Source organism: Chiloscyllium punctatum, chromosome 6, assembly GCF_047496795.1.
Source record: "Chiloscyllium punctatum isolate Juve2018m chromosome 6, sChiPun1.3, whole genome shotgun sequence".
Classification (NCBI taxonomy): domain Eukaryota; kingdom Metazoa; phylum Chordata; class Chondrichthyes; order Orectolobiformes; family Hemiscylliidae; genus Chiloscyllium; species Chiloscyllium punctatum.
Genome location: NC_092744.1, coordinates 85,915,814 through 85,934,554, shown reverse-complemented (window position 1 = coordinate 85,934,554; position 18,741 = coordinate 85,915,814). Strand labels below are relative to the sequence as shown.

Here is an 18,741-nt window from a genome sequence, read left to right as displayed (position 1 = left end):
TCAACTTCACCAACACATTCCACCCTGACCTTAAATTTACCTGGACCATCTCTGACACCTCCCTCCCCTTCCTGGACCTCTCCATCTCCATTAATGACGACCGACTTGACAATGACATTTTTTACAAACCCACCGACTCCCACAGCTACCTGGATTACACCTCTTCCCACTCTACCTCTTGCAAAAATGCCATCCTGTATTCCCAATGCCTCTGCCTCTGCCGTATCTGCTCCCAGGAGGACCAGTTCCACCACAGAACACACCAGATGGCCTCCTTCTTTAGAGACTGCAATTTCCCTTCCCACGTGGTTAAAGATGCCCTCCAATGCATCTCGTCCACATCCCGCACCTCTGCCCTCAGACCCCACCCATCCAACCGTAACAAGGACAGAACGCCCCTGGTGCTCACCTTCCACCCTACCAACCTTCGCATAAACCAAATCATCCACCGACATTTCCGCGACCTCCAAACAGACCCCACCACCAGGAATATATTTCCCTCCCCACCCCTTTCTGCCTTTCGCAAAGACCGTTCCCTCCGTGACTACCTGGTCAGGTCCACTCCCCCCTACAACCCACCCTCCCATCCTGGCACTTTCCCCTGCCACCGCAGGAACTGTAAAACCTGCGCCCACACCTCCTCCCTCACCTCTATCCAAGGCCCAAAAGGAGCCTTCCACATCCAAAGTTTTACTTGCACATCCACTAATATCATTTATTGTATCCGTTGCTCCCGATGTAGTCTCCTCCACATTGGGGAGGCTGGGCGCCACCTAGCAGAGCGCTTTAGGGAACATCTCCGGGACACCCGCACAAATCAACCAAACCGCCCCATGGCCCAACATTTCAACTCCCCCTCCCACTCTGCCGAGAACATGGAGGTCGTGGGCCTCCTTCACCGCCATTCCCTCACTACCAGACGCCTGGAGAAAGAACGCCACATCTTCCACCTCGGAACATTTCAACCCCAGGGCATCAATGTGGACTTCAACAGTTTCCTCATTTCCCCTTCCCCCACCTCACCCTAGTTCCAAACTTCCAGCTCAGCACTGTCCCCATGATTTGTCCTACCTGCCTATCTCCTTTTCCACCTATCACCTTCATCCCCTCCCCCACACACCTATTGTACTCTCTGCTACTTTCTCCCCACCCCCACCCTCCTCTAGCTTATTCAGGCTCACTGCCTTTATTCCTGATGAAGGGCTTTTGCCCGAAACGTCGATTTCGCTGCTCGTTGGATGCTGCCTGAACTGCTGTGCTCTTCCAGCACCACTAATCCAGAAGTTGATGAACTGTTCAACCTCCTTGTGGGAGCTTGAGGGGGTGTTGATACAGTCATCAATGTAGCGGAGGAAAAGGTGGGGAATGGTGCCGGTGTAACTGTAGAAGATGGACTGTTCCATGTATCCTTCGCGGAGCTGGAGCCCATGGCTACCCCATTGGTCTGAAGCAAGTGGGACAATCCAAAGGGGAGGTTGTTGAGAATGAGGACCAGTACACCAATCAAATGTGTGTCGGTGGGAGAGGAAGAAATGGAGGGTTTGGAGGCCTTCGCCATGGCAGACGGATGTGTAGAGGGGCTGGATGTTCAAGGTGAAGATGAGGCATTGGGGGCGGAGAAATGAAAGTCATGGAGGAGGTGGAGGGAGCAGGTGATATCCCGAATGTACGTGGTCCAAGGTGGACAGTACAGTGTCAAGATATGATGAGAAAATTTGGTGGAGAAGGATCAGACTGAGATGGTGGGTCAACTGGGGCAGTCAGGTCTGTGCATTTTGAGGTAGAACTGGGCGGTGCAGGGTTCAGGGACCATGAGGTTGGAGGCTGTAGATGGGAGATCCCCTGAGGGGATGAGGTTGTGGATGGTCCAGGAGATAATGGTTCGGTGATGGGTGGTGAGGTCGTGGTTGAGGGGGCAGTAGGAGTAGGTGATTGTAATTTGGTGCCTGGTTCAGTGATGTACAGGTCAGTGCACTAAACTACCACTGTCCCCCCTCCTTGTCCCCTGGTTTAATGGTGTGGTTGGGTTTGGAGCAGAAGGAGGGGAGGGCTGCGCATTGTGAGGGGATGGAGTTGGACAGGTTCGTCAGAGTCAAAAGGTTGGACAGGTTGAAGCACTCAATATCATGGCAGCAGTTGGAGATAAAAAGGTCAAGGGAGGGTAAGAGGCCTGCACAGGGTGTCCAGGAGGTGGGAGAAGGGGTCGTTGGAGGCTGGGTGGGAGTCACAATCAAAAAAGCAAGTACAGACGCAGCAGAAAAAATGTTCAATGTCACAAAGCATACGAAATTCGTTGACCTGGGAGCATAGTGGGATGAAAGTTAGACCTTTACTGAGGACTGATTGTTCATCCTCAGTGTTGGGTATGGTAAAAACCCAGCAAGACTGAGAGCTGGGGCCTGTTGTGGAGTTGGAGTTGGGGGTGGAGATGGAGATTGTCCCTGAAGTTGGGGGGGGGGGGTGGTCATGGGATCACTGGTGATACTGTCTGACCTGCTGTGCTTTTCCACTACCACAATTTTCGACTCTGACTAACCAACTCGACATCAGCCTCTTGACTTGTCCTACCTGCCCATCTTCTTCATTCCCACCTATTTGCTCCTGACCTATCACTGTGACCCCCCCTAACTTCACCAATTGCCTTCCCCTCGCCCCACCTTCCCATTTATCTCTGTACCAAAACGACACCAAATTCTCCAGGTCCAGTCTCACATAAACCCGGAACTCTTCCTCAATTCACGCCCCAATGTTACGTTTGTTTTTCTAATTACTTGTTGTACCATGACACAACTATTTTTTTTAAATGACCCATGTTGAAATGGGGCATTCACATCACTGTGCACCCCGGCATTTAAATTACACTCTTCAGTTCCCTCTAATTTTGCCCGCCCAATTAGGCAACCTCATATTTCTGCACTCCTCTCCCTGGTCAGACTAACTCTGCAAATGCTATTCCCACAGGGAAGGACAAGTTGGTGGCTGATGTAGACATACATTTCCTTTTAAAAATAGACTGTATCCCTCTTGAAAGACACAAAGACCTTCAGGGATTTTTAAAACATTCCGCAGGACCTTCAGCTTGACTTTGAACACTGACAATAGCCTGATATGAAGCGAGCCAGAAAACAAACAGTAGGGGAGGACTTGCGGTTACGTAAAGCGAAACATCACTGATAAATTAAAGAGAAATTCCCTTAACTCACTTTTCCCTGAAGACTTTACCAGCAGCTGTTCAGTTGTTTTATACAGAGCTCCCCTCTTTTGCAGCTCAAACAGAGAATTTGTTTTCTCCCATCTTTACACCAATCAGAGAGAACTGCACGGAGCTGACTGTTGCCAAAAAAACAGCATCTGGACTGAGAGGGTGGAGCCAGTCTAGAAGAGAAGGGAATTATTGGCTCGGCGCTACAACACGCCCTCTCAGCCCCTGTGGCTGTAAATTGATATTGTACAGCAACAACAGTCCAACTGGCACGAATCCACCCGAAGCCCGTCTGCTTTGCACTGAATAGGCTGGGGAAATCAAAAAGCAGGAACAGCTGCTTGAGTTTAAACAGTGACAGAATTGATAGTCCTCTAGTGGTGAGCGCAGGTTCAAGTCCCACCTCCTTCTAACGCTGTGTGAAAACATCTCTGAACAGGCTGGTTAGAAAAATGGGTTAAATAAAAAAAAAACAAAAGCAACAGAATTAATTGCTTGGGCTCTTGCAGTGCAGCAATAGTGTCCTTGACCCTCAGCTAGGAACTTAAAAATGTGTTGCTGGAAAAGCGCAGCAGGTCAGGCAGCATCAAAGGAGAAGGAGAATCGACATTTTGGTCATTCCTGAAGAAGGGCTTATGCCCGAAACGTCGATTCTCCTGCTCCTTGGATGCTGCCTGACCTGCTGCGCTTTTCCAGCAACACATTTTTAAGCTCTGATCCCCAGCATCTGCAGTCCTCACTTTCTCCTCAGGTAGGAGGGCCAGGGTTCAAGTCCTGTCCGCACCGATGTCTAATACTGTTTCTGATCAGCTTGATTACAGAAAACAAAACTATCGAAACAGTAAATTGGTTCTTAAGCTGAATGTACTGCTAGGGAAACAGTCAAAATAGTGTGTGTGCTGGGAATCTGAAATAAACTTTCAGAAAAGTCAGGCCGGTCTTGGGTGGGTTACTTTGTTTCTCTCGCCTCAGATTCGTTTGAAGATTTTTCACCCCAACGTTCTCTGTGTTTGTTGAGGAAAGCAATGTTTGCTTTGCTTTCTTCTTCCACTGGAAGCGAGTGTTTGTGACCCACCTCCAACTGCCCTTGAACTGAATGGCTTCTTCAGTCATTTCAGAGTCAGCCACATTACTGTGGGCCCCGAGTCACTTGTAGGCCAGACAGGGTGTTTATTTTCTCACCAACCTGTCCAGACATGTCATGATACACCTCTGGAACGCAGCCTTCACAGCTCAGAGGTACGGACACTACCACCACAACACAAGGTGACAGATTTCATTGCCTTTAGCGAACTGGATGTGTTTTTTGCAATAACCAATGTCATGGTCATCATTCGCAACCGGATCTATCAGATCTAGATTTATAAATTGAATTTAAATTGCCGTAGTGTGGTTTGAACCAATGGCCCCAGCATTTCAGCCTGGCCTGAGGGATTACTGACCCTGCACTATAGTATGAAAGTCATTGGACGAGGCTAATACTTGGCAGTTTTATGCCCCAGTGTCAGAAGGCCCGAGTTCAAATCCAATACACGGCACCGTGACAAGAGAAACCAAGTTACTGTTTCAAGTCTGGCATGACACTTCTGAAAGTTTGTTTCAGATTAAGAGAGGGATTGTGGCTGATGGAAGTGAATGGGGAGCACTTCATGTTGATACAGGAGCAGCAGAGGTGATGACCATTCCCAGTGAGTGAGTCGGAAACAAAGAGGACAGGGAGTTTCAGTAGTTTGGGAGGATGAGGTCAGGGAAAGCTGTTGAGTGGACAATGGTGAGACTTACAGGTCATGAGTATTGGGAGGAGGCTGTGCAGTGGCAGAGTAAGAGATGAGTGATAGCTAGCAAAGAGAAATTACTTCCACTAATCCTTATGGAATGCAGAAGATCACTGAACTTTAAAACATCCCATTTCACCCAGGATACACCACTGACTTAGACAATAATTTGGAATCAGGCTGGCGATACCTGGTGGCTGGTCAGCTGCAAAGAAGGTCAGCCCTCCTCTCCTTGGACTGTCCATCAACATCGCCAGGTCCCTCTCTGAGAAGTGCTGAGTGAAATTCCTTTCCTGCCAAATATCACAGCGAGAGGGACAATTCCTGGCTTGCACCGGCCAAAATGACGTGTGGCTGGGCTGTAAATATGGCACCGACCATTAACTCTGGGCAGCATTTACAGCTTCCCACCACTCCGGCCTTGTGTTTCCTGGGAAAGGCGCCTCAGAGCCCAATTACATAATTAATGAGCTGACGAATGGAAGGTTGCGTGAGAAAATTTGTTCTCACACGATGGGCCAGGATCTATGTATTTCACTCAGTAAAACACTTTGGCAGAAAATGGGGAAATTCTGTGCATCGATTCTGCTTTCCCCTCTCACCACAGATGGTGCCAGACTTGTTAAGTACTTCCAGCATATTCAGCGACTAAAGTATTTTGCTTTTGAGTTCATAATCGATTCTTGTCAAAGGTATGTTTCTACAATATCACCACTGTTTTACTTTGTAATCATCACTTGATTTAATCAGAATTGTGGAATAAAACTGTCTTCTGTTATGAAAAGGAGTACAAAATAATTGCTGTCATTTCCAATTCTGGTCCTTGACAATGTCTTCTATTTTTCTCATGCACACTCTGTGCACAAGGTGAGGTAATGGCTTAGTGGTGTTATTGCTATACTATTAAACCAAAAACCTAGGCAATGTTTTGGGGCTCTGGGTTTGTTTGAAACGTACCATAGCTGATGGGGGAATTTTGATTCAATAAAAAGCTACAATTAAGAGTTTAATGATGACAATGAATCTATTATAGATTATTGGAAAAACCCATCTGGTTCACTAATGTCCTTTTGAGAGGAAGCTGTCATCCTTCTATGTGACTCCAGGCCCACAGCAATGTGGTTGACTCTTAAATGGTCCTCTGGGCAATTAGGGATGGGCAGTAAATGTTGGCCTAGCCAGTAACACCCTCATCCCATAAGTGAATAATGACAATAAATGGTTTTATTATGGTTAAATAGACTAACAAGTTGTAAATTATATCGGAAAGCTAACCTTGCTCTGACCAAATGAAATTAGTCATGTTTGACCAGGTGTTCCCTGAAAATGCTTTCAGCCACGCAGCAAAACTGAAGTGGCCACGCCTAACCACAGAGCCTGGAATTATGTTTTGGCAGCTCTTCAACAACTAAATGCTTTTCCATTGGCTGTGTGTGGTATTGGATCTCCAGCTAGAAGAAGCCCTAAAAGCATCTGTTTATTACTTCAATGGGAACATATCTGTGTATTGAGAACCTGAGCACAAAGCCATCCCTCTGCTTTTTTCATTCAAGAATGTGATCATCTTGCCCTTGAATCTGAAAGAATTGTTCAGCAAAACAGCCTTGGCTGATGGTATAAATTGTACAAGCTGGCTGTTTGATTTGTGGGTAGTAATAGCTGCTATTAGTCATCAACCTGACAAATGAAATAATAAACTTTACTGACAAGCTTGTTTCTATATGTACAATTATGGATAATACTGAACTGGAGTTTCTTGTGGGTTTTGGATTGAAGTTCAGTTTCAGGTCCAGACATGTTGTTTGCAGAACCTGCAAAGAATTTGGTGGTTGGGGACCATTAGTTTGGAAGCTCCCCAGTCCAGAGAATATGAATTCCATCTTTATCCAGCAAAGGTTAGACTAACATTTTGCTTTGTGTTTCTCTCCTCACGATTGAAAAAAGGTAGTAAGGACAAGCGAGGGAACTAGAGACCAGTGAGTCTGACATCAGTGGTGGGCAAGTTGCTGGAGGGAATCCTGACGGACAGGATACCTGGATTACTCCTGGTGCGATGAGCTAGTGAGGGCAGGAATAGGAGGATAGAGCAGATGATTGCATGGCTGAGGAGCTGGTGTATGGGAGAAGGATTCATATTTTTGGATCATTGGAATCTATTTTGGGGTAGAAGTGACCAATACAAGGTGAACAGATTGCACCTAAATTGGAAGGGGACTAATATACTGACAGGGAAATTTGCTAGAGTTGCTCGGGAGGATTTAAACTAGTAAGTTGGGGGAGGGAGGTGGGAATCTGGGAGTTAGTGAGGAAAGAGATCAATCTGATACTGGTACAGTTGAGAACAGAAGCAAGTCAAACAGTCAGGGCAGGCAGGGACAAGGAAGGACTAATAAATTAAACTGCATTTATTTCAATACAAGAGGCCTAACAGGGAAGGCAGATGAACTCAGGGCATGGTTAGGAACATGGGACTGGGATATCATAGCAATTTACCGAAACATGGGTCAGGGATGGGCAGGACTGGCAGCTTAATGTTCCAGAATACAAATGCTACAGGAAGGACAGAAAGGGAGGTAAGAGAGGAGGGGGAGTGGCATTTTTGGTAAGGGATAGCATTACAGCTGTGCTGAGGGAGGATATTCCCAGAAACACATCCAGGGAAGTTATTTGTGAGGAACTGAGAAATAAGAAAGGGATGAAAACCTTATTGAGATTGTATTATAGACCCCCCAGTAGTCAGAGGGAAATTGAGAAACAAACTTGTAAGGAGATCTCAGCTATCTGTAAGAATAATAGAGTAGTTATGGCAGGGGATTTTAACTTTCCAAGCATCGACTGGGACTGCCATAGTGTTAAGGATTTAGATGGAGAGGAATTTCCTAAGTGTGTACAAGACAATTTTCTGAATCAGTATGTGGATGTACCAACTAGAGAAGGTGCAAAACGTTACCTACTCATGGGAAATAAGGCTGGGCAGGTGACTGAGGTGTCAGTGGAGGAGCATTTTGGGGCCAGTGACCATAATTCTATTAGATTTAAAATAATGATGGAAAAGGATAGACCAGATCTAAAAGTTGAAGTTCTAAATTGGAGAAAGGCCAATTCTGATGGTATTAGGCAAGAACTTTTGAAAGCTGATTAGTGGCAGATGTTCACAGGTAAAGGGACAGCTGGAAAATGGGAAGCCTTCAGAAATGAGATAACAAGAATCCAGAGAAAGTATATTCCTGTTAGGGTGAAAGGGAAGGCTGGTAGGTATAGGGAATGCTGGATGACTAAATAAATTGAGGGTTTGGTTAAGAAAAGGAAGGAAGCATATGTAAGGTATAGACAGGATAGATCGAGTGAATCCTTAGAAGAGTATAAAGGAAGTAGGAGTATACTTAAGAGGGAAATCAGGAGGACAAAAAGGGGACATGAGATAGCATTGGCGAATAGAATTAAGGAGAATCCAAAGGATTTTTACAAATATATTAAGGACAAAAGAGTAACTAGGGAGAGAATAGGGTCCCTCAAAGATCAGCAAGGCGGCCTTTGTGTGGAGCTGCAGAAAATGGGGGAGATACTAAATGAGTGTTTTGCATCAGTATTTACTGTGGAAAAGGATATGGAAGATATAGACTGTAGGGAAATAGATGGTGACATCTTGCAAAATGTCCAGATTACAGAGGAGGAAGTGCTGAATGTCTTGAAACAGTTAAAGGTGGATAAATCCCCAGGACCCGATCAGGTGTACCTGAGAACTCTGTGGAAAGCTGGAGAAGTGATTGCTGGGACTCTTACTGAGATATTTGTATCATCGATAGTCACAGGCGAGGTGCTGGATGACTGGGGGTTTGCTAACATCAGCCACCACTGTTTAAGAAGGGTGGTAAGGACAAGCCAGCGAACTATAGACCGGTGAGCCTGACTTCGGTGGTGGGCAAGTTGTTGGAGGGAATTCTGAGGGACAGGATGTACATGTATTAAATAGGCAAGGACTGATTAGGGATAGTCAACATGGCTTTGTGCATGGGAAATCATGTCTCACAAACTTGATAGAGTTGTTTGAAGAAGTAACAAAGAGGATTGATGTGGGCAGAGTGGTAGATGTGATCTATATGGACTTCAGTAAGGTGTTCAACAAGGTTTCCTATGGGAGACTGATTAGCAAGGTTAGATCTCACGGAATACAGAGAGAACTAGCCACTTGGATACAGAACTGGCTCAAAGGTAGAAGACAGAGGGTAGTGCTGGGGGGTTGTTTTTCAGACTGGAGGCCTGTGACCAGTGGAGAGCCACAAGGATCAATGCTGGGTCCACTACTTTTTGTCATTTACATAAATGATTTGGATGCGATCATAAGAGGTACAGATAGTAAGTTTGTAGATGACACCAAAATTGGAGGTGTAGTGGACAGCGAAGAGGGTTACCTCAGATTACAACAGGATCTGGACGAGACGGACAAATGGGCTGAGAAGTGGCAGATGCAGTTTAATTCCGATAAATGCAAGATGCTGCATTTTGGGAAAGCAAATCTTAGCAGGACTTATACACTTAATGGTAAGGTCCTAGGGAGTGTTGCTGAATAAAGACACCTTGGAATGCAGATTCATAGCTCCTTGAAAGTGGAGTCGCAGGTAGATAGGAATGTTAAGAAGGCATTGATGTGCTTTCCTTTATTGGTCAGAGTATTGAGTACAGGAATTGGGAGGTCATGTTGCGGCTGTACAGGACATTGGTTAGGCCACTTTTGGAATATTGTGTGCAATTCTGGTCTCTTTCCTATTGGAAAGATGTTGTGAAACTTGAAAGGGTTTCAGAAAAGATTTGCAAGGATGTTGCCAGGGTTGGAGGATTTGAGCTATAGGGGGAGGCTGAACAGGCTGGGGCTGTTTTCCCTGGAGCGTCGGAGGCTGAGGGGTGACCTTATAGAGGTTTTCAAAATTATGAGGGGCATGGATAGGGTAAATAGGCAAAGTCTTTTCCCTGGAGTTGAGGAGTCCAGAATTAGAGGGCATAGGTTTAGGGTGAGAGGGGAAAAATATAAAAGAGACCTAGGGGCAACGTTTTCACACAGAGGGTGGTATGTGTATGGAATGAACTGCCAGAGGAAGTGGTGGAGGCTGGTACAGTTGCAACATTTAAGAGGCATTTGGATGGGTATATGAATAGGAAGCATTTGGGTGAATATGGGCCAGGTGCTGGCAGGTGGGACTAGATTGGGATGGGATATCTGGTCCACATGGACGGGTTGGACCAGGGGGTCTGTTTCCATGCTGTACATCTCTATGACTCTATGACTACGATTCTATGTACTTGTATTTGGAAAGGCAAGGACTGATTTAGAATAGTCAATATGGCTTTATGTATGGGAAATCATGTCTCATAAACTTGATTGAGGTTTTTGAAGAAGTAACAAAGAGGGTTGATGAGGGCAGAGAGGTAGATGTGATCTATATGGACTTCAGTACGGTGTTCGACATGGTTCCCCATGGGAGACTGGTTAACAAGGTTAGATCTCATGGAATATAGGGAGAACTAGCCATTTGGATACAGAACTGGCTCAAAGGTAGAAGAGAGAGTGTGGTGGTGGAGGGTTGTTTTTCAGACTGGAGGCCTGTGGAGACCAGTGGAGTGTCACAAGGATTGGTGCTGAGTCCACAACTTTTTGTCATTTATATAAATTATTTGGATGTAAGCATAAGATGCATAGTTAGTAAGTTTGCAGATGACACCAAAATTGGACGTGTAGTGGACAGCGAAAAAGGTTACCTTAGATTACAACAGGATTTTGATCAAATGGGCCAATGGACTGAGAAGTGGCAGATGGAGTTTAATTCAGATAAATACAAGGTGCTGCATTTAGGGAAAGTAAATCTTAGTAGGACTTATACACTTAATGGTAAGATCCTAGGGAGTGTTGCTGAACAAAGAGACCTTGAGTGCAGGTTCGTAGCTCCTCAAAAGTGCAGTCGCAGTTGTATAGGATAGTAAAAAAGGTGTTTGGTATGCTTTCCTTTATAGGTCAGGGTATTGAGTACAGGAGTTGGGAAGTCACATTGCAGCTGTACAGGACATTGGTTAGGACATTAGTATATTGTGTGCAATTCTGGTCTCCTTCCTATCGGAAAGATGTTGTGAAACTTGAAAGGGTTCAGAAAAGATTTACAAGGATGTTGCCAGGGTTGGAGGATTTGAGCTATAGGGAGAGGCTGAACAGGCTGGGGCTGTTTTCCCTGGAGCGTCGGAGGCTGAGGGGTGACCTTATAGAGGTTTATAAAATCATGAGGAGCATGGATAGGGTAAATAGGCAAAGTCTTTTCCCTGGGGTCATGGAGTCCAGAACTAGAGGGCACAGATTTTGGATGAGACGGGAAAGATATAAAAGAGACCTAAGGGGCATCATTTTCACACAAATAGTGGTGTGTGTGTGTGTGTGGAATGGGCTGCCAGAGGAAGTGGTGGAGGCTAGTACAATTGCAACATTTAATAGACATTTGGATGGGTATATGAATAGGAAGGGTTTGAAGGGATATGGGCCGGGTGTTAGTAGGTGGGGCTAGATTGTTTGGGATACCTGGTTGGCATGGACGGGTTGGACCGAAGGGTCTGCTTCCATGTTGTACATCTCTATGACTCTGTGACTCTAGTTTGAGACAATGAGGATTGTATCTATGTATTAATGAATTTCACACCTATGCTGTATTGAAATGACTTCATTCATTTAAGCACAGAGGGTGTGGCTCAGGCAATAGATGTCAGAGCAACCTTTCCCAGGAGATTAGGAGCAGTTTTAATTGGTGACTCAACCAGTTAATCCCTGACACACAGCTGGAGGGGAACCAGGATCAAATCTTTCCTTTATTAGTTCAACAGAGAGTCAGAGTTTGGGATTGAAATCAGTTAATGACAGAGAGAGAAAATGGAGTCACAGTTAGAAAAGCCAGTGAAGCAGCTTTGGTGCACTGGTCTTCATCAATATTGAGTATAGAAGTTGGAAAGTTATGTTGCAGTTCTACAGGAAGTTGGTGAGGCCGCACTTAGAGTATTGTGTTCAGTTTTGGTCACCTTGGTATTAGAAGGATGTTCTTAAACTGGGAAGAGTGCAGCAGAAATTTACAAGGATGTTGCCCGGACTCAATGGTCTGAGTTATAAGGAGAGGTTGGATAAGCTCAGACTTTTTTTTTAGAGTGCAAGAGACTGAGGGGGGAACCATATAGAGGTTTATAAGATCATGAGAGGCATGGATAGTGTAAATGTGCTCAGACTGTTTCTCAGGCTTGGGGAATCAAGGACTAGAGGGCGTCAGTTTAAGATTAGATTCCCTACAGTGTGGAAACAGGCCCTTCAGCCCAACAAGTCCACACCAACCCTCTGAAGAGTAAACCACCCAGACCCATTTCCCTCTGACTAACGCACCTAACACGATGGGCAATTTAGCATGGCTAATCTACCTGACATGCACATGTATTGGATTTAAGGTTAAAGGGAAAAGAATGAAAGGGATCCTAATGGACAACTTCTTTACACAGAGGATGGTAGGCATCTGGAATGAGCTGTCAGAGGAAGGGAATGTCTGAGGCGGGTACATTAACAAAATTTAATAGGCATTTGGACAAATACATAGATAAAAAAGGATTAGTGAGTGTACTATTTCCCCCTTCATCTTTGTTTTGATTTAATTCCTGCCCTCTCCTTAAATGTTTGATCACACAGCATTGCCCTTTGATGTGAAGGGCACTGCTTGCCACTGGTCACCCTGGTGTTTCCTTTCTTCCTGGTGGTGGAAATTGAATAAAGATTTGTACACCTGTTGTCTTTCATTGTGTTTCACACCTGCACACACACAACATGGGTGCTGGGGAAAATATAAGCACTACTGCTCTTAGGCAGCAGTGTGGGGGTAAAAGAAGCAGTGAAAAAAGAAGAAAAAAAAAACGAAAGGATTAGAGGGATCTCAGCAAAGTGCAGAGAAATGGGGTTAGTGTGGAAGGACATATGGGTCAGCATACATCAGTTTGCGCCAGAGGGCCTTTCTCTGTCCTGTAGGACTCTGTGACTCTATGACTCAAAAGTCAGTCCATTCAGTGAATACAAATCATTGAAGAAACAAACCATTTGGGTCCCAGTTGTAGCTGCAGGAAAGGTTCTCTATTACCCAATCATTCATTCATTTTCCTTTCTGGTAACCCTCAGAGTGATGCAGAATGGTGATCGAAGATACATATGCTTCCAGCTTGCCCCCTTGTAATAGATAAGATTGGTTTCCTTAAGGTAAGGTTTTGATGCCTGCACCACTCTGACAGGGCCTTGCAGTACAGCAGGCGGTCAAAAGGTGGCAGTAGGAATTGGCCTACATGTTGTTCATACATGTTTGCCAAAAGGAAATGCTATGGAGGATCATTTAGTTGAGATTAGATGAGATTCCGGACAGTGTGGAAACAGGCCCTTCAGCCCAACCAGTCCACACCAACTCTCCAAAGAGTAACCCACCCCAACCAATTTCCCTCTGACTAACGCACCTAACACTATGGGCAATTTAACATGGCCAATTCGCCTGACCTGCACATCTTTGGACTGTGGGAGGAAACTGGAGCACCCGGTGGAAACCCACGCAGACACGGGGAGAATGTGCAGACTCCACACAGTCAGTCGCCCGAGGCTGAAATCGAACCTGGGACCCTGGTGCTGTGAGGCAGCAGTGCTAACCACTGAGTCACTGTGCCGCCCATCCTGAAGCTAAATGATAATCCTAAAATCAGGGTCTTGGCTCTGCCCCACAGTCTTGTTATCAGCGATACAGCATTAAATGCAGTGCTTCCTGAGAAATGTAATGCTGGATCATAGATATACGAGACCCTGTACGTGAAGTCATATTTGTTCCTGAGCCCCAAAAGTAAGGCACTAAGGAGCTGACATTGGTATGGGAGTTGGTCCAGAGCAGGCATGGTGTGATGGTGAAGCTGGCAGGTTTGCCAATGCAAAAATGGATGGGTGAAGGGTTGAGGAGGACGTTGGCCATGCAGTATGCAGGGTTATTGATGTGAACATGCATCCTGATGACAGCTGGGACAGGCACATGAAGAGCGGCCGATGCCAGGTATCGACTGGACCAATGCATCTCACGAATGTGCTGCTTTGCATTGGAGAGGGCATTGAAACAAGGGGTGAGTATGGATTTGAATGGGATGCAAATACATGGAAATAAAATATTCGCCAGTCAGTGGCGTGATTCTGAAGTCACCACTTAAAGCTGAAGTGGAAAGTCAGGAAATTTGTTCTGCATGATGAATATCCAAGATTTTCCATTCTCTCCATCTTTGCCAGCCTCTCTTGCCATTACCAAATAGAGTAAGGGCCCAGGTAAGGCAGTGGGTTGGCATGAGATTGGTTGAAAGTTGGGCATTAGGCCAGAGCATTGAAACGTGATCAAAATAACTTGAAAACATTCCAACAAACTAAAGATATATCTGTTTCTCCTCCTTTAAGACATTTCTTCAAATCAATCTCATTTTATAACTGTCTTAATATTCCAAATGTTGTTTGATAACATTCTTGCGAAGCACTTTATAACATTTATACTAAATTGAAGCTTCTATATAGAGTCATAGAGTTATGGAGATGTACAGGATGGAAACAGGCCCTTTGGTCTAACTCGTCCATGCCGACCAGATAACCCAACCCAATCTAGTCCCACCCTGCCAGCACCCAGCCCATATTCCTCCAAACCCTTCCTTTTTATATACCCATCTGGATGCCTTTTAAATGTTGCAATTGTACTAGCGTCCACCACTTACTCTGGCAGCCCATTCCACCCTGGCACCACCCCCTGTGTGAAAAAGTTGCCCCATAGGTCTCTTTTACATCTTTTCCCTCTCACCCAAACGTATGCCCTCTAGTTCTGCACTCCCCCAGTCCAGGGAAAAAGAGCTTATCTAGTTATCCTATCCATGCCCCTCATGATTTTATAAACCTCTATAAAGTCACCCCCCCCAGCCTCCTACACTCTGGAGAAGACAGCACTAGCCTATTCAGTCTCTCCCTATAGCTCAAACCCTCCAAGCCTGGCAACATCCTCGTAACTCTTTTCTGAACCTTTGGAAACATTGGTCAGACCCTGGCCCCATGAGCTCCACAGGAGCTTCCTGTGTTCAATCCGGTTCTTACAGATTGTGTGGTTGGTAGATGTTTGAAGGGGGAAGAGGGGAGACAGGAATCAAAAGGGGAGGCAATGGCGTAGTGGTTTTTCATTGGGCTGTTAATCAAGCAACCCAGGTAATGGTTGGGTGACCCAAGATCGAATCCTGCCATGGCAGATGGCGGAATTTGAATTCAATTACTATCTGGAATTAAGAGTTTAATGATGACTATGAATCCACTCTGTCGATTGTCAGGAAAAATTCATTTGGTTCACCAACGTCCTTTAGAGAAGGAAACGGACATCCTTACCTGGTCTGGCTGACATGTGACTCCAGACCCACAGCGATGTGGTTGACACTTAACTGGTCTCTGGGCAATTGGGGATGGGCAATATATGCTGAGCTAGCCAGTGATGCTCTCATCCCAAGAATGAATAAAAGCCAAAGATCCAGGAACTGGGAAATACCTAGCAGTTACTACATCAGAGAACAGCCTTTTAAAAACATGCAAAAGATGTTAACTCCCAACTCGAACCTGCTGACTCACTTCAGCACAAATAAAATTAACAGCAAATTCATCCCTTTCCAAACCAATTGATTGTGTAAAACCATCAGCAGAGATTTACATGTACACACATCATGGAGAATATAGACACACTATAATCATTTAAAAATAAAGGTAGATCCGTCTAAAACTATTACATCTATTAGTGAAGATCGAAACAGTTAATACTTCCAGTCTAGGATGATTCATCTTCGGAACTTTCTGCTCAGGATTTAAGTGATAATGCTTTGCTGCATTAGTCCACTGATATACATTATTGATATTTATGTTCTCCTTGAGTCAGACATTTGTAATTTCTTTACGACACTATTTTCAAGGCTACAATATTACCAACATAAACACACAGTCTGAGCTCTGTTCTTACTGATGTCACTGTACATTTAACACACATAACGAAATGACCACACTGACTCTACTGCACAGGGAGAGTCACTAAAGGCCTTATATTGGATTACTGATGACATGTAGCTGTCTTTAAAAAGAGCAGTCTGCTCTATGCTATAATACAAAACAGTCTGCGACAAAAGGCTTGCAAACCATGAACAGCACTTTGATCACAGTAATCTCCAATTTGTTTGAAAATCATATGATATTAAAAAGGAACTGAACATCCATCTTCCCCATCCCCCGTTTCTCCCTCTACGTCTCTCCCACTTTCCTCTGAGACAGCAAGTTACACAGAACCCATTCCTTACCATGACTCAGCAATCTTACAAACAGCAGCAAGTTATAAGGAAAGACACAATGGGATGGGGCCCATTGGTATCAACCACCACAATCAGTATAACTGACAGTGCTTTTAGCTTACTTACAGTGTGGAAACAGGCCCTTTGGCCCAACAAGTCCACACCGACCCTCTGAAGAGCAACCCACCCAGACCCATTCCCTTACCACTACAGGCAATTTAGCATGGTCAATTCACCTAACCTGCACATTTTTGGACTGTGGGAGGAAACCAGAGTACACCCACGCAGACACGGGGAGAATGTGCAAACTCCACACAGTCAGTCACCTGAGGCGGGAATTGAACCCAGGTCTCTGGCGCTGTGAGGCAGCAGTGCTAACCACTGTGCCACCGTGCTGCTCACTTTCGATTAGCGTTCACTTTACGTTTACAAATCCTCACTTTAAAAAAATTTCCTATATTCTTGGACAGTATTTATTGACAAACTATTCTATTAAAGATTGACTTCCTTTGATTGAAATTTATAATGACACAGTGAATTCCAGAAACATACCCCAATCATTCTCTTCAGTCTCATCGTTGTTCCATTTCCATGCTTTGTTTTTATTTGTTAAGAAACCTATTGAGATTATCAGTTTCACAACATTTCTTCAACATCTGGGTCATCGGCGTAAGACCCAGTTGGCCCCAAACAGAACCAACGTACTTCTCAAAAACATCCCTTAAACAGCTCGTAATGAAGGAATGAGAGTGGCTAAATCCGAAAGCTGCATTATTAGCAGAATGTCCTGGTTCTGCACTGGTGTGGTTATTGATCTCCAAGGGTTTAAGTGAAATGATATCTATGCCCAGGTAGATGCCCTGTACTTCCAAGGCCAGGCTCTCCAACAGCCATCATCGAGCACATGGAACCAGTAGCTTTCCTCACTGGAATCTACCTGTTACAGAATAAAGGTTCATCATTTCAAATCACCATTCCACTCCAGATGTAGTCCCCTCCCTCCACACGTTAATCCACAACCCACAGGAAGTTTAGATCAGCAATACCCATCAACGTAGATGTAGAAACTACAGTTTAGCTTATTAATGCAATGTTCAATTTTCAGATTTAAGTTAAAAATCATACAACACCCGGTTATAGTTCAACCGATTTATTTGGAAGCACTAGCTTTCGGAGCACTGATCCTTCATCAGGTGGTTGTGGAGTACACAACTATAAGACACAGAATTTATAGCAAAACTTTACAGCGTGATATAACTGCACTTTAGCAATAGGTGCCATGATGATCCAGATAATGCATTGAAGGTGTGAGGTGTCCTGTGTGAGACTGTCTGCATCCTAATCTTCAGACTGACTCTAATCTAAAAAAAGGATTTACAGAATCTTACATAGATTCATGCAGTTTTTGAGCAAAGTAAAATGTATTTTTGCAAGTATAAATTCACCCCACAAGTTTATATGTGTGTGGGTGTGTGTGCGGGGTGGGGGGGGGAGGGGATATGAGTATCTGGGAGAGAGTGTGGGTATATGTATGTGTGTGAGCGTAAAGAGATATAAGTCTGTGAGAGGGTGCGTGTGTGAGTGTAGGAGTGTATGTGTGAGCATATGAGAGAGGGTCTGAATGAGTGTATGGGTCTGTAGGAGTGTGTGTGTCTATGTGTGTGCTTGTGTCTGTGTGTTTATGTCTGTGTGTCTGCGTCTGTCTGTGTCCATGTCAATGTGTGTGTGTGTGTGTGTGTGTGTGTGTGTGTGTGTGCGCGTGCAGTGGGTCACCTGTAGTGTGACATGAACCCAAGGTCCCGGTTAATTTGGCTATCAGCCTCTGCTCAGCCACTTTGTGTTGTTGCCTGTCCCAAAGACTGCCTTGGAGAAGGTCCAAGGTCAAATATCCCAAACTGCTGAAGTGTACTCCGACTGGGAGGGAACAGCCTGTAACTGAGCAGTGAACACTCTGCGTACTTATAACTGAGCAGTGAGCACCTTGCGTGCCTGTAACTGAGCCCTGAACACTCTGTGTGCCTGTAACTGAGCAGTCAACACTCTGTGTGCCTGTAACTGAACCGTGAACACTCTGTGTGCCTGTAACTGAACCGTGAACACTCTGTGTGCCTGTAACTGAGCAGTGAACACCCTTTTGTGACCATAACTAAGCAGTGAACAGCCTTTGTGCCTATAACTGAGCAGTGAACACTCTGTATGTCTGTAATTGAGCAATGAACACCCTGTGTGCCTGTAACTGAAAGGTAAACACACTGTGTGCCTGTAACTGAGCAGTGAACAGTGTGTGCCTGTAGCTGAGCAGTGAAAACCCTGAGTGCCTGTAATTGTGCTGTGAACACCCTGTGTGCCTGTAACTGAGCCATGAGCACCCTGTGTGCCTGTAACTGAGCG

The 18,741-nt window shown here is 45.1% G+C and overlaps 1 protein-coding gene across 5 annotated transcripts in view; it reads right to left on the bottom strand.

The window, feature by feature from the left end:
- The window catches only part of LOC140479185 (alpha-1,4-N-acetylglucosaminyltransferase-like), a 50,562-nt gene extending 47,219 nt beyond the window's left edge, over nt 1–3,343 (bottom strand). For 4 of the 5 annotated variants that reach the window (XR_011960957.1, XM_072573210.1, XM_072573209.1 and 1 more), the window contains exon 1: nt 3,204–3,343. The gene's annotated coding sequence lies outside the window, so the exon portion shown is untranslated. Of the gene's footprint in view, nt 1–2,994; nt 3,014–3,203 lie in introns of those variants that run through there. The other variant, XM_072573213.1, reaches the window with a different exon arrangement.
- Between the last annotated feature and the right edge of the window lie 15,398 nt (nt 3,344–18,741).